The 13,633-nt window shown below is 40.5% G+C and overlaps 1 long non-coding RNA gene across 6 annotated transcripts in view; it reads left to right on the top strand.

The window, feature by feature from the left end:
• LOC117663646 (uncharacterized) overlaps window positions 1-13,633 on the top strand; it is an 89,783-nt gene that overhangs the window by 957 nt on the left and 75,193 nt on the right. The window lies entirely within an intron of this gene.

Genomic DNA, 13,633 nt, shown 5'->3' with positions numbered 1-13,633 from the left:
GGACAATGTAATCGGAGGGAGAGAGGAAGGAAGGAAGGAAGGAAGGAAGGAAGGAAGGAAGGAAGGAAGGAAGGAAGGAAGGAAGGAAGGAAGGAAGGAAGGAAGGAAGGAAGGAAAAGATGGGAAAGTGTTTTATTTGCCAGCAATTGCTTGGTTTGCCATCAGTATATCACCCTCTTAGCAAGTTGGAGAACAGATGAACTTTTTAGAAAAGGGTAGAGTAAATAAGGAGGCCACATCGCTCATTCTCCTGCTAATTAATAATTATTCTGAAAATGTTGCATGCCAATATTGCTCAAAGGTTATTAGGTCTCTTGAGTGTGCTTCTGATTAGAAAACAATTTCAGAATGGAACAAGTGCAAGGCAAACAAAAATCCATTCGCAAAACCTTTGGATTCCCTAATGCTTGTGCCTTGATGTGGGGAACCAAACGCCCTCGGGAGACTTATATATCTAGAAGCATTTAGGGAGAACTAAAACAAGCCAGGGAGTGGAGAGAATAAAAAAGAAGATCCAACTTTTCCGCTTAAAGGTTAGTTTTATTTCATAAAGGAAGTCTATGTCAGTGTTCTTGAAGGAAAAGAAAAATCATATGACCCGCTCAGGGGTGCTATTCAGAAGGTTCTGACAGGTTCTGGAGAACCAGTAGCGGATATTTTGAATAGTTCAGAGAACCGGCAAATGCCACCTCTGGCTGGCCCCAGAGTGGGGTGGGAATGGAGATTTTGCAATATCCTTCCCCCAGGAGTGGGGAGGGAATGAGGATTTTGCAGTATCCTTACCCTGCCACACCACCAAGCCACGCCCACCAAGCCACACCACATCCACCAAGCCACGCCCACAGAACCGGTAGTAAAAAAAATTTGGATTTCACCACTGCAGCCACTGTTTTCTAGTTTAAAATATAAATCCCACCCAAATCCTCCCAGCAAGCCAATCACATTTCAAAGGACAGAGTGATAAACTGTCTTACAAAGACCTCCAAGGGGTTAATGGCTTTGCCCTTATCTCCTCAAAGCAGACTGTGCTCTGCAGATTGGGAATTAATAACTCTACAGAACAAAACCACAGAAAGCTTGAACTTCCTTGGTACAGGATGGACTGGGGGATGGTAGGAAGGAAGATCATGAATCAAGGAAATGCTTGTCATTAGTCCTGGCAAATGGATGAGCCATTGTTTTCTTTTATGCATTTTCAAGCATAAAAGGGAATACCTGAATATTAGAGCTTATTTTTGTAAATTTATCTTGAATTTGTAGTTCTCATAACCACCGACGAACATTACACAAATGGGAAGGTGTCAATGACACTGTTATTTTCTTCACTCTAATAACAGCAGTTCAATTATATACAGCACTTCCACTATGCACACAAGTGCACAACTAGAATTTAGAAGACCCTCAGCTGCACACAGTTCTGAGTAGCTCGCAATTTAAAAAGAAAAACAGGGTGTGTACTTCCTGAAAGTGGGGAGGGGACCCATACACCTCAAGCAAAAAAAAAAAAGAGAGAGAGAGAGAGCATACAGGGCCTCACACCCACTCTGCCCCCCCACCCCCAAGGAGTGGAAGAAAAAGCAGGAATTTGAAAATTTTTGGAACACCATCAGGATGGGTGTCCTATGAATCTCTTCTGATTTTCAGGACAAGACTTAAAACCTGGCTATGCCAACTGGCATGGGGCAATAGTGGGTTTCACTTACCTTCGCTACTGGTTCAGAAGTACATGCACAGAGCATCCGTGATGACTTCCAGGTGGGTGGGCGGAGCCTCCCACCCCCGCCACTACCAGTTTGCCCAAACTGGGGTGAACTGGTAAAAACCCACCACTGGTATGGGGCCCTGAAGGAGTAGCACTAGCGGTATTTGGTGCAGCAAATGTGAACATTCACCGCTGCTCCACTTCTACCCCATGACTTTTTAGATTGCTCTTAATCTTCTAACATTTTAATCTGGTTTTTTTTATTTATAATTTTTTATATCTACTGTATAAATACACATACAGTAACATTGTAAGCCACTCAGAGTTGCTTCAAATGGAGAGATGGAGAGCATATAAATTTAATAAATGAATAAAATAAATAAATAAATAAAATCTGCATGGGGAAGCTATTCCAGAGGGCAGGTATCTGAAATATCAATCTAGCAGTCATTTGGACTGGCCAGGAGTGTCTATTGAGTGTGGTAAAAAAAGAGAAGAAGATGGCAGTGATGATCCAATGCACATAAAAATAGGTTTTCGTTTTTGCTTTTAGTCTGCATTGTTTTTGTCAGGTTTCGAGGTCGTCTCAAATAAATTGCATTTCAAATTAAGTCTTTGATGAAAAAAACTCCCATTTATTAAGCACGACATTCTAAATCCGACTCCATCGTAGCCAACACTGACTTCCAGACCCAAAACTCTCCCTTTCCGTTTCCCACTCCCCTGCACTCATTGGCCAACTTCCAAGTCACTCTATCCTTAATCTACTGCTCCAGCTCAAAGGAATTTCCCCCCTCCCATCCCATCTCCTAGGGGATATTATCTCCAGGGAAAATAAGTAGTTGAAAAGTCAAAACATCCCTTTCCAGATGCCTCTGCTTGTCCTTCTTATGTCAGTACTAGAGTAAATGCAGCTTGAAGTGCTGACAGTTTTATTATGCTCTATATTATGTTTCATTTATTTGATTCTATTTCATTGTTATGAACCATCCAGAGTTGTGTCTCTTAAGGTGTGTGGCCAGGTAAGGCTTTTAAATAAAATAAATATGATGCACATTAAAAATAGGCACACCCTTACCAATTGCCATCTTGATTTTTGTTACAAGAACCTGAAAACACCCTGGATCTCATCCTGCCTATTGCTTTTGAAGTACCTCTATCCACATCCCCCAAGAAAATTCAGTACAGAGAAGAAAAAAGAAAAACACACATCTATGTAATAACATATTAATGTATATTATTTTATTCAGCCATGCTATCTAAATGGACTGGGTGCATTGATTCTGGAAAGCTGATAGCCCAGATTTGAGATCTGGGTGCTGAGTTCATTACTTGGCCCCAGCTCCTGCCCACCTAGCAGTTCGCGAGCATGCAAATGCAAGTAGATAAATAGGTACAACTTTGGTGAGGAAGTAACAGCATTCCGTGCACCTTGACCACATGACCACAGAAAAAGAACTTTGGACAATGCTGCCTCTCTTGGCTAAGAAATGGAGATGAGCACCGCCCCTAGAGTTGTACACAACTGGACAGAGGAAACCTTTACCTTTACTATCTAAAAAAATTAAGAATTCTGAAGAAAGTCTCCATAGAACCTAGATCTCTTGGCTAAGATCAACCAAGATAAATATTTATAATACTCCATGGGAGGGATTGGATCAGTGGTGAAATCCAAATTTTTTTACTACCGGTTCTGTGGGCGTGGCTTGGTGGGCATGGTGTAGCTTGGTGAGCATGGCTTGGTGGGCGTGGCAGGGGAAGGATACTGCAAAATCTCCATTCCCACCCCACTCCAGGGGAAGGATACTGCAAAATCCCCGTTCCCTCCCCACTCCTGGGGGAAGGATATTGCAAAATCTCCATTCCCACCCCACCCCAGAGGTGGCATTTTCCGGTTCTCCAAACTACTCAAAATTTCTGCTACCGGTTCTCCAGAACCTGTCAGAACCTGCTGGATTTCACCCCTGGATTGGATACCTATGTTCTCTCAATTATTGAAGAACTGCAGCTTCCATCCTTCACCTATTGCCAAGGTATACAAGTTTGTTGGGGCTGACATTCAGCAATATTTTTTGTAATCTGAAGGCTATTCTTAATCTTCATCACCTTTTGGATAAGAAGGTCTATTCCCTTGGCACTCCAGTGGTGGATTCTGCTTTTCCATATCAATGCCACATATCCCTATTATTTAAATTACTAACTTTGTTCTTTACATTTGTGATCTTTCTTTCCTATACAACAAGCTAATCACCTGCCTTGAGAGTGTTCAATCAATGATTGAAAAGTCCATAAACCTGATGAATAATTTTTTTTAAAAAAATGTCTTCAGGAAAAGCATAATTCATTTTTATAAATTGCAATTATAATGTAAGCTGCTGAGAGTTATCATTTAGAGTACAAATTAATTTGTTCCTATGGAATACTTTTTCTCCAAAATTGACAAAAACTTTAAAACCTTTCAGTATGCTCATATTTTGTTGAATAGTATTTCGTTTTGTAACCGCATACTCTTATTTTGACATTGTTGGTTGACTAATATGTAACCTTAAAATAAGTTACTTTAAATATTATTATATGAAATAACAGGATATAAATGTAAAAAACCAAGTATAAATGCACTATATAGAGATGGGAAAGAGACAACATTCTGATTGTCAAAGTTTACTAAGCAACAGCTACAGAATATTATGTATAAAGCATCAATAAAACTCCACCAAAAATAATGCACCACTGTATTGTTCCTTCAGGCTAAACATTTTTGTGTGCAGAGAAGCAATTTGAAAAGTGATGGGTTTTCTATGTAGCTGCAGTGACTAGGTCAAAAGGCAAATGCTCAGCACTCTGAAAACCTTATGTTACTAGCCCACAGGGAGTGTCTCCCAGAATCACCTCACAATATTTTCCACATCTACTATAGGTACTTCGATACCAAATCATACATTGTACAATCTTACTGTTTTTCAATATCTTATATAGTCGATGGAAAAGTGGTTTCTAGCATCCATCTACTCAAGCTTAGTGCAACCGAGGGACAAAGCTTGTTAGGTTGGATAAACCTCATTATTGGCCACATTATAATTGAGATCCGCAAGTGAGGATAACGATGTCATTATTCAGTAAATAAATATGGGTGAATCTCACCTTGCTCTTTCTTTCGGGCAGTATCCAAGTTCAGAGTCATTTTCAACTTTTTTCTCTTTTTGGCTAAATTTCTAGGTGTCAAATGATGTGATCAATCACAGATCCTTCCAACTTCTTGATCCTAAGTCATGCCCTAAAGAATTCTTTTCCTCCAACATTACTATAGACATGGCAGACACTTCATGGAAAATATTTTTCATCTTTCTGGCACCTATGAAGTTTAATGGATGGCTCTGATCTATGAACTTTACCCCACCCCTGTTGTGACCAGCTATTTTAACTCATCATGCATTTAATAGCTAAGTAGCCTACCACTACTTTGAGATTCAGTATACAAAGAGTAGCAAATGGGTCTTGCCTCCCCATGGCTTAGGACCTGGGTATTTACGAGACCGCCTTCTGCCACCGATAGCCTCCCATCGACCAGTACACTCCCACAGAGAGGGACTCCTCGGGGTGCCGTCGGTCAAACAGTGTTGACTGGCGACCCCCAGGAGGAGAGCCTTCTCTGTGGGGGCACCTGCCCCCAGAGATTCGTAGGATTCCCGATCTTCGCACCTTCCGCTGCGCCCTCAAAACGCTTTTGTTTCAGCAGGCAAGACTGGCCTAAATGTTATTTTAATGGGTTGTTTTATGTTATTTTAGTTTCGGCCAAATTATTTAATTTTAATTTGCTTTTAACTTTTATATTTGTGGGTTTTATCTTGGCTGTACACCACTCTGAGTCCTTTGGGAGAAGGGCGGTATAGAAATTTAAATATAAATAAATAAAATAAATAAATAAATAAATAAAATTACTGCTACCACTCCAAAATATTAAATATTACCCTGAATGCAGTGGTGAAATCTATAATTTGTTACTACTGGTTCTGTGGGATGGCTTGGTAGGTGGGGTAATGTGACTGGGTGGGCGTGGCCATTTTTTTTTAACTTTTAAAAGCATTTTTTCTACAACCTCTTCGGCGAAGAGGTTGTAAAAAAAATGCTTTCAAAAGGCTCTGACGATCCCAGCTGAATTGCCTGATCAGCAGAGACTTTTTTTCTTTTAAATGCCTCTGATCAGGCAACTCAGTTTAGATTATCAGAGGCTTTTAAAAGAAAAAAATGCCTCTGCCGATCAGGCAACTCAGCTGGGATCGTCAGAGCCTTTTGAAAGCATTTTTTCTACAACCTCTTCAGAGGTTGTAGAAAAAATGCTTTTAAAAGCCTTTGACGATCCCAGCTGAGCCGCACGATCATCAGAGGCTTTTTTTTTTTTTACTTTTAAAAGCATTTTTTCAGCCAAAGACGTAGAAAAAATGCTTTTAAAAATAATTTTAAAAAGGCCTCTGATGATTGTGCGGCTCAGCTGGGCATGGGGAGGGGGGGCAGGGATTTTTGCTACCGGTTCTCTGAATCACCCGCCTCCATCGCTACTGGATCGGGTGATCTGATCCGAACCGGGAGCATTTCACCCCTGCCTGAATGTCACAATGAGTTTTAATCAAAAGTCAAATGAACGACATGGAGGCACAACTGCGCTCATGAGCTTATCTAAATCTCCAAACAATGGTGCCTTAGAATTATTTCCAACTGATGCCTTTATTTTTGCTTTACTAAGGATTGTCTTGTTATACAAAATTAAAGTGTTTGTAATCATTCAATTAATTAACTTAATTAATTAATTAAAATAATAAATTGATTATTCAATTACATAACCGCGTAATGGGGTGAGCTCCCATTACTTGTCCCAGCTACTGCCAAGCACGTAAAAAATGCAAGTAAAAAAATAGGGATCACCTTTGGTGGGAAGGTAACAGCATTCCGTGCGCTTTTGGCATTTAGTCATGCTGGCCACATGACCACAGAGACATGTGGACAGCGCTGGCTCTTTGGCTTTGAAACGGAGATGAGCACCGCCCCCTAGAGTCGGGAATGACTAGCACATATGTGCGAGGGGAACCTTTACCTTTACCTTTAATTATTCCAATCTTATATTTACAGTTAATACTACATCTATTCCTGTTTATTTACTTACTACTTATCTATCTATATATTTCTATTAGTTTACAACCATTTCTACCTTATTTAATGTATACAGTTCTATCTCTATGTCTTATGTCTATTTTACTATCCCTGTGCCCTTAGCTGTATATTTTCCTCTCTCAACTATTTCCTAACTCTTTGAGTCTTTCTTATTTCCCCATGCTTTTAGTTCTTGTAGGCAAATGCAGTCCAGTTTATATTTGAAAACCCTTTCAATTGCGGTATTGGACATTTTTCTCTACCCCACCTCACAATCTCACAAACTCACAATCCTCTCTTCTTGGACCTGGTTTGTGGAACTCTGGTTGACTATTGCATGCAGTGGGCTTGTTTGGACTTCTTCTTTGCAGATGATAATTGGACTTTTCTCCCTGTTTTTTGGGTCTTCCTCAGTAAATCTTGCCTCTTGGGCTACTGTTCCAAAGCTTGCAATTCCTTGCATTGCCCTGGGATTGCTGCTGAGAATTGCTTACTCGTGGATTGGAGAATATTTTTGTTTCTCTGCAGTCAATTTACCTCAATTCCTTATTTTATCACCACTCCACATGCATTGGGTTCCTTCCAGTGGTGAAATCCAAATTTTTTTACTACCGGTTCTGTGGGCATGGTGTGGCTTGGTGGGTGTGGCAGGGGAAGGATACTGCAAAATCTCCATTCCCACCCCACTCCTGGGGGGAAGGATATTGCAAAATCCCCATTCCCTCCCCACTCCTGGGGGAAGGATATTGCAAAATCTCCATTCCCACCCCACTCTGGGGCCAGCCTGAGGTGGTATTTGCCGGTTCTCCAAACTACTCAAAATGTCTGCTACCAGTTCTCAGAATTGCTCAAAATTTCCACTACTGGTTCTCCAGAACCTGTCAGAACCTGCTGGATTTCACCCCAATTCCTTCCTCATTTTATGGAACACTCTTTCCAATTAAGGCTGTTTAAACTTATTTCCCAGAAAGCCCTGACACTCTGGATCTCAGGAAGGGGACCTGCCACTCATTCAAGGCAATGAGTTCATCCTTTGACGTGTTCTATTACAGCAAAGCCTGGACAATCCTCTGATATGTATGCATTAGATTGTAATCAGCCTATTTGGAATCAGTTTAAAATATGAGTATTAATTCTTAAATCACCAACTACTGAAAACTTGACTATTAGGGGCACACAATACTTCAGATGTAAAGCCAAAAGGATTAAAAACACCCGTGCAAATTTGCAAGTACTTAAAACAGTCTCACTTTTTCTTTGGTTCACTTGGCTGCTCAACAGTCCTAATCCTAGAAAAAATGCTGTTAGAATAGCAGTTACAGTATAAAGAAAAATGAAACACATAGAAAAAATGAGATAGATACATAAATTATCACATCAGTTAATACTTAGTTGGGTAACCTTTAGCATGAATTACGGCCTACAGCATCTTCCCATGGAGTGAACCAAGCCTTTTAGTTCTGCAGCTGTTATAATGTGAAACCAAGATTGAATGATTGCTTCTATGAACTGAGTTTTATTGCTGGGTTGCTTCTGACTAACAAGTTTCTTTAGTCAGCTCCATAGATTTTCAATTGGGTTAAGGTCTGAGCTATTCCCAGGCCATTCCAGCAGTGGAATATGATTATCTTGAAACTCCAAAAAAAAAAAAAAAAGTGGTGTTATTAGCCATCAAACCTCAAAAATACACTTTTCTCAAAAGGTTTCCACAATCCTGGCCCTTACTGTACATTTGTATCCCGATTCACTACTAGTTATATTAAGATGCTTCCTTATTTTCTCTTTGTATCCCTTGGCTATGTTCACACAATTTGTTTAACCTGCACAGGTTAAACCAGAATTCCAGCAGTTTTATTCACATGGCACACCAAGCTGAAATAGCCATTTCTAGGTTTTAAAACACTTCCAAGTACACTAGCTTTGTGAAGTAACACTCTTCCTCAAAAGTGAAATGAAGATAATGTGCTGTTCCACTTTGGGGAGCTGTGATTGCCCTCTCCTGTACATCCAGTAATATGCACAGAAGCTAAACATGCCAATGGATCCCTGGAACAATGTGAAGCATTTCAGTGAGCAAAATCACAGAATTGCTTCCCCTTCACAAGGAAAGAAGCATCATTTTTGCAGCACAAAAAGACACATGAAGAAGAAATGAGGCCTTGGAAATGGAATGGTGGAAAGCAATTACATAAGGGGACTGGCAACTCTTATCTGTCCATTCATATCTGTCCATGAATAAATTAATTCTGAAAATGGAACAAAGTAGAACCAAATTTGCTATGTAGGAGAAGCCTGCAAAAGAAAAACTAGGCTGAATCAGACCAAGGGCTGAGCTTCCAGTAAAACTCCTTCAATGCATTGCTAGGGCAGAGGCAGCTGGGGAGCTGCTCAGAATAATATCGGCATTGATGACATCTCTCCTCATGGCCAGATATGTAGGCTGCCCTCTGCAAACAATATACAATCACAACAGAAGGAGAAAGCAGAAAAACATATATAGCCATTGCCTACATTCACAATTACGCAGATGAGAATACAGAAGACATCTAAGACTGCTTCTGGTAAAGAATTCAGAGGCCACATTCTGCAGGCTTTCCATACCTTGCTTTACTACTAAATGTAATGTATAAATCGGTGGTGAAATCTAAAATTTGTTACTACCGGTTCTGTGGGCATGGCTTGGTGGTGGGGGTGGTAATGTGACTGGGTGGGCATGGCCAATTTTTTTTTTTAATTTTAGAACCATTTTTTCTACAACCACTTCGGCGAAGAAGTTGTAAAAAAATGCTTTCAAAAGGCTCTGACGATCCCAGCTGAGTTGCCTGTTCGGCAGAGGCTTTTTTTCTTTTAAATGCCTCTGACTATCAGACAACTCAGCTTGGATCGTCAGAGGTATTTAAAAGAGGTTTTAAATGCCTCTGACGATCCAAGCTGAAGAAGTTGTAGAAAAAATGCTTTTAAAAGCCCTTGAGGATCCCAGCTGAGCCACGCGATCATCAGAGGCTTTTTTTATTTTTTTTTTACTTTTAAAAGCATTTTTTCGGCCAAAGAGGTTGTAGAAAAAATGCCTTTAAAAGTAAAAAAAAAGCCTCTGATGATTGTGCGGCTCAGCTGGGTATTGGGGGGGCAGGGATTTTTTCTACTGGTTCTCCGAACCACTCGCCTCCATCACTACCGGATCGGGCAATCCAGTCCGAACCGGGAGCATTTCACCCCTGGTATAAATCCAGTCCATTTGGCTACTTTTCAAGTAATGCAAACCAAGGTTGATGTCGAAACAAAATGAAAAGTGTTCTTGTGACATCAGCCTTAGGTTAGGTGTTCACTTTGCAGAGGTTATTAGAAATGCAAGGGTGAATGGGGAATACCAGCCTTTCTCACATGGTCATAGAGTAAGTTAGAGAAGTTGGAAGAAGAATGTCATACTTCATACAACTGCATAAAGTACACTCTTTGTTATTCCTTAAAAAAACATGGCTTTTTAAAGGCTGGTTTGGAAGTATTTTATTTCATTATACAGTGTATAGCAGTGGTGGCGCACCTTTTACTCACCAAGTGCCAAATGGGTACGTGCTTCACACGCTTTGCACACACATGTGCCATCAGTGCTAACGCATGGCTCCTCCCATATACACTGCAGGTGCAACCACACCATCTGCACATGTGCACAGCTTTTGTGCACGCACTCCACTGTGCGCTGCATGTGCAATTGCACCATCTGTGCATGCGCATGGTTTTGTGCATGCAATGCATGCATGTGAATGCCATCTGTGCATGCATGTGCTGCGCACCAGTACTCTCATGCGCATGCACAAATGCACTCGCATGCACAGGAGAGCTCCGAAGACCAGCCGGGTACCCTGAATTGTGCGCATGTACACCGGAGGTCCGAACACCAGCTGGGGCATGTGTGCGTGCGCAGCTGCAAGTGAGTTGGGCTCACATGCCCAGAAAAATGGCTCTGTGTGCCACTTCCGGCATGCATGCTATAGGTTCGCCATCACAGGTGTATAGGCTTCTCAACAGCAGTAACTAGGGCACTTACAATTAAAACTAAAAATGCAAAACAGAAAAAAAGCAATCATTAAGTGCCCTCAAAATAACACATTACCAATGAAAATCCATTGAGTTAAGGCTTAACTTTTATTCTGCCTTAGAGCCTGGGAGAATAGCCAGGTCTTTAATAGCTTCTTGAATATTATAGAATATAGAATCATAGGGCTGGAAGGGACCTTGGAGGTATTCTAGTCCAACCCCCTCTCAAGGCAGGACACCTTATACCATCCGGGTCAAATGGTTGTCCAGTCTATTTTAAAGAATAGACTGGACAACCATTTGACCAAGAGGGAGCACCCACAACTCTGAGAGGCAAGCTATTCCATTGATTAATTGTTCTCATTGTCAGGAAATTTCTCCTTAGTTCCAGATTGGATTTCTCTTTAACGCATTTCCACCCATTACTTCTTGTTCTGCCTTCTGGTGTTTGGAAAATAAGTCAATCCCCACTTCTCTGTGACAGCCCTTCTGTTGTGACCCCGACTCCCGAGCCTGTCCTAACAGAGGAAGAGGACTCAGACGGTGATGGGGAGGAACTGATACCTCCCTCTCCAGGACCCTCCTCTCTGGCAATGCCTCAGGTTCCATCTGAAGGCCAAGAGGAACAGCCTGGGATATGCCAGGAACAACAACAGATAGGGAGCGAGGATGATGAATCCTGGCTTGATCCCAGGCAGCGTCGGAGGGAGAAGTGTGCACAGCAACGAAAGAGGCGTGGGAGGGCCAGAGATTGAGCTGAGTCACTGAGCCACACAAGGAATAAAAGTGGGTGTGGTTGCTCTTCAGGCTTTGTGACAGTCAAAGTTAAAAACCTGAGAGTCACATTGCGTTACCTGAAATCTGGCTTGTGCATATTTGGATTGGACCTTGGTCAATTCTTGCTTCGTGGATTACTTTTTGCTACTGAACCAGACTGAGGAGAAACTCTCTCGCTGACTGTGAGTGAAAACTGACTTGGCAGGCATTTCGCAGTTTACTACCAAAACTCTTACCTGCAAGGGTTTTTAGTCTGATTGCTTAATAAAATCTTGGCAGGCATGCCTGGTTGTGTGTTTGCCTGTGTGGGGAAGGGGGACAGAACACCTTCAAGTACTGAAAGACAGCCATCATGTTACCCCTAATCCTTCTCTTCAATAGGCTGGAGATACCTAGCTCCTGCAACCGTTCATCATACGATTAAACCTCCAGACTCCTTGTCATTTTTGTTGCTCTTCGCTGCACATTTTCTAGGGTTTCATCATCTCTTTTGCATAGTGATACTGGGCACAGTATTCCAAGTATGGCCTCACTAGTGCAAAATAAAGTGGCATTATTACTTCTCATAATCTAGATGCCATCCTTCTGTTAATTAGTGTGTTTGTGCTTGTCTGAGTAAAGTTCTTACAAAGCTCTTCTTGTGGGAGGTAAGATTGTTACTTTGCTAATGGAGCACTTGGTTACTGTGGGTAGTTTTTCAATAGAATTGCATGTCTAAGTTGCCATTGTTTCCTCGTCTGAATTTCTTGGGCGGATAGTGATTTGATATTTTCTTCTTCCCTTGTAAATTTCATTCCTTTAATGATGTGGCTTGTTTCATCTGTCTTCTCTAATTGTTCCTTTTCTGTTAGGATGAAAGTGTTCTCTATAAATCCAAGCTATACTTTTGGTTATACTGTATGTGTAGGAGTGCTTAGTTTCTAGATGCTGCATTACTGTCTCCGCTATGAGTCCTGAGACTGGTGATCCCATTGGTGGTTCTTTGATTTGTTGACATATTTATCCATTAAGCTGAAAATAAGTAGTGAGGCAAAAGTTTATGAGGTCATGATTCCAGATATTTCAATCTTTGTATACTTACATGTTATATAGTACTGCTTCCATGGATTCTTTGGTAGTTCTGGATTTAATGACCTAAAGAATGCTGTGACATTGAATGAAACCATAATTTCATCTTCTATTTATAGGACTTTGGTTTTCTGGAGGTACTGTAAGTTTCTCCTCAGTGAGATATCCAAGTTTTTTTTTTTTTTTGTAAGTTCTTTAGCTATGTTAGGTCATTAAGGATTTTCTTGATCAGACTGTCTAGCCTAACACATTGACAATGTTGTCCAGATTTATTTATTTTTTTTGCCTCACCTACACTAAGCTTATTTTGCACATGGCTTATTTATATCCAAAACCATGGTTAACATGTAACAGTACTCTTACTTAAATTCAAGATATATACACCTAGGTTTCTCTACAAAGCATATTCTGAATAAATATTGGAGCAAGGTTAAACACTGACCTACTACATATAATGAACATATAAAGAATCTATCAAATTTACAAGCAGCTTTATAAATAAAGCTTTTGATGAGATGGGAACACCCAGTTCATAAAATTAGCATGGACTTGTTTGTAAAAAAAATGCACACAAGAGTTTGTTGTAATGTCTGCACTGTTACATTCTTTATTGCCAATAGACATATTTTTATTACTTTTGGAAATATGCACTTTCATATGTTGCATTATAACTTATAACATGCAAATTACATGTCAATATTTTTTCCCTTTGGATCCTTTTGTTCATCCCTCAGTTCTAATCCTATATTGAAGCAAACTCAGTTATTGAAGGTTTGTAATCATACTATTAGCAAAGGCATAAGAGATATACCCAGCATTGTTTTTGAATGGGGACAAATTTTTGTTCAAGATTAAATTCTTATTGTCCAATTCAAATATTACTTACAGATGAACTAATTGTTTGCC

This window comes from Pantherophis guttatus, chromosome 3 (assembly GCF_059756535.1).
Source record: "Pantherophis guttatus breed Tessera chromosome 3, ASM5975653v1, whole genome shotgun sequence".
In the NCBI taxonomy this organism is placed as follows: domain Eukaryota; kingdom Metazoa; phylum Chordata; class Lepidosauria; order Squamata; family Colubridae; genus Pantherophis; species Pantherophis guttatus.
The sequence above is the reverse complement of the archived record's forward strand: the minus strand, read 5'-3'. Positions and strand labels throughout refer to the sequence as shown.